Source organism: Gracilinanus agilis, chromosome 4, assembly GCF_016433145.1.
Source record: "Gracilinanus agilis isolate LMUSP501 chromosome 4, AgileGrace, whole genome shotgun sequence".
Lineage (NCBI taxonomy): Eukaryota > Metazoa > Chordata > Mammalia > Didelphimorphia > Didelphidae > Gracilinanus > Gracilinanus agilis.
In genome coordinates, this window is record NC_058133.1 from 431,236,802 (window position 1) to 431,240,046 (window position 3,245).

General features: G+C 36.6%; 1 non-coding gene across 1 annotated transcript; it reads right to left on the minus strand.

The window, feature by feature from the left end:
• Positions 1 to 1,164: 1,164 nt before the first annotated feature.
• LOC123248173 lies at positions 1,165 to 1,268 on the minus strand. The gene has a single exon (XR_006506252.1). It is a non-coding gene; the product is annotated as a U6 spliceosomal RNA (small nuclear RNA).
• Between the last annotated feature and the right edge of the window lie 1,977 nt (positions 1,269 to 3,245).

Sequence of the window (3,245 nt, forward strand, 5' to 3'; positions counted from 1 at the left end):
TCAAGTATTTCCCCACTTTAATCTAAATCTCATTTAGCCTCTAAAGTGATTTTCCTAAAATACAAATCTGATCATATCATTCAGTGAACTCCAATGGCTTCCTCTCATCTCCAGGTTCAATGATCAGTTTGACATTCAGAGCCCTTCATAAGCTACCTCCCTTCAATCTTTCCAATCTTCTTATACCTTATTCCCCAACAAATACCATTCAGTCCAGTAACACTGGCCTCCTGGCTATTCCATGAAAAAGATGCTCCATTTTCCTTAGCTGTCCTCCATGCCTGGAATGCTCTCCCTCTTCTACTCTAACTACCAACCTTCCTGGCATCTTTTAGGTCCCATCTAACATCCCAGTTTCTACCGGAAGTCTTCCCCAGCCCTTCTCGATTCCAGTGCATTCCCTCTTTTAATTATTCCCTATTTATCTTGTACATAAGATTGCTTTGTATATTTATTTATTTGCATGCTATTTCTTCCACTGGACTTGAAGATTTTAAAGGGCAAGGACTGTCCTTTGCCCCCTTTTTATATCCCCAGCAACTAGCACTGAGCCTGGCACACAGTAGGGTACTTAACAAATATTTATGAATGAATTAAAAAAGGAAGACACTTAAGGAGTCAAGGTCAAACAGAAAGCTGTTGCAATAGTCCAGGCATAAAATGATGAGGGCTTGTACCAGGGCCTGGCAGGTATCAGAGGAAAGCCTATGAATAAGAACAATGTTCTGAAGACACAACATGACAAGAAATGAGAAAACTTGGTGACATATTGGATATATTAGGTGAGTACAAGTAAAGAGTTGGAGGGGGGTGTGAGTCTAGAGGACTGGGAGAATGACATCACTCAATGATCTTAGATAATGATGAACTGATAATTTCCAAATGCCTTCATGTAATGAGGATCATAGGATGAGAGATATAGATTTAAGAAACTAGATTTCAATAAACATCCAACAGCCACAAGAAATATTTTGCTTCACTTTTGAAATTAAGACAGACATAAGCTAATACATGACCATGAAGATAAATGGATCTCAGACAAGTTGCTAAATTGTTCAAATGCTTTGACCCAACAATCTCTCAGGGGCATATATTCTAAAGATGTTAAAGACAGAATGGAAAATACCAATTGCACCAAAATACTCAAAATTGAGCTTTTGTTTTAAACACAATGCTTCACTAATTTGTATGTCATTCTTACACAGGGACCAGGCTAATTTTTCTCTGTGCCATTTCAATTTTAGTTTGCGTGCTACTGAAGTAAGTACAAAACATAATTTTTTGAACTAGGAAATAACAGGAAAGCGGATGTCCATTGACCACTGGACTACAGGTGCAGAATATAATATCTTCATCCGGCAAAGTGCCATTGGGTTTGATTTGTGCTTTGCTATAAGGCAGAGTTATATGGGAATGGACAGGTACATTAGAAAGTATGTATAGTATAAAATCTAAAGGTATCAATGAATTTTTAAATATAAATACAGTTTGTATACCTTGATATGTTAGAGGTCACAAAATGAAGTTTTAAAGGCTATCTTTAAAAGGTATCTCCTATGTTTATGTTATGATCATACAAGATTCCAAGGCAGACAGAAGCAATGAGAACCCCTCCCTCTAAAAATCTACTGCATCATCCCAAATTAAGGCACAAAAAGATACAAATTGATGAAATCTATTCCCTTGTGTCATGGAAATTTCTGGACAAATTACAAATAGACAAGGAATTTACTGTTGACAGAAATGTCCTCTAGTTGATTACATTGTGCAAACTTCACCAAGCCCTAGAATCTTATGGGTCTTGCTTAATAAGTCTATGTCACTTAAATTAAGTTAGCCTCTCAATCCTCAAAGGAAAAACAAAGTCAGTGAAAGATGACATTTTTCAGATAATAAAAGCCAGTTTGACAGGTCGTCCACTGAGGTAGTCCACTAGTACACATATTTTGGACAGATTTTAGAGACAGAAGATTAGTTGTGCCTATAAGTGGAAGAGATTGAGCTTTGATCTCATCTGGGGAATTATAGTGAAGTCAATTATTTCTAGCTGCTTACTGCTACATAAACCCATGTTTCTAATACCAGTTTTTCCTCAAGGATACTACGTAGCTATAAATTATAGTACACCACAAACTCTTAAAAGTCACAATTGTAGGTTACTCTTAGGAGCAGAAGAAAGATGCATGGTGACTGTGAAAAGACAACAGCATGTTACCAATAATAACTAATGCATAAAAATGGCAGAAAAAGGAGCTTTTTACATGATTACAGAGATGACTAGAAAAGATTGCCTCAAGACTATCAGAAGAAGTGCTTAACTGTTGTAGTGACATCCACAGAATATTAAACAAAGAAAGGGATGGCCTGTAAGCATTTAGAAAGTGAAGCAATGTTCACCAAGACCCATCATGGGTTCATCAAAAATAGCTTTAGCCAGGCAAAATGCATTTCCTTTTTTGGCAAGTTTGTTAGACTAGTAGACCAAGAGAATACCACAGACATGGCTTACCTGGATCCTAGTAAATTATGTATTGACTTAGTCTTTCAGAATGCCTTGTAGATAAAACAGAAAGATATGGGGTAGATAACAGTAGAACATAGAGGTGGTTGAATATCTGGCACCAAAGAATAATGATTAACAGATCAACATTAGTCTGAAAAGAAGTATCTAATAGAATGCTCTAGGACCGTAATGATGGGTTTCTATTATGTCGCATTTTGATCAGTACATTATAGGCACATATACAAAACTGGAAAACATAATTAATATGTTGTATGACTGCAAAAGATCCAAAATTTTCTTAATGGGATAGAAATGACAGGCCAATTCTAACAAGATTAAATTCAACATATGCCCAAAAGGCCTTAAAAAACTGTCTGCCCTTTGATCTAGCCATAGTACCCAAAAGAGATAATAAGGGAAAAGACCTGTACAAAAATATTTATAGCTGCACTCTTTGTGGTGGCAAAAAATTTGGAAAATGAGGGGATGCCCTTCAATTGGGAAATGGCTGAACAAATTGTGGTATCTGTTGGTGATGGAATACTATTGTGCTCAAAGGAATAATGAACTGGAGGAGTTCCATGTGAACTGGAAAGACCTCCAGAAATTGATGCAGATCAAAAGAAGCAGAACTAGGAGAACATTATACACGAGACAGATACACTATGATACAATCCAATGTAATGGACTTCCCTACTAGTAGCAATGCAATGATCCAGGACAATTCTGAGGGACTTATGAG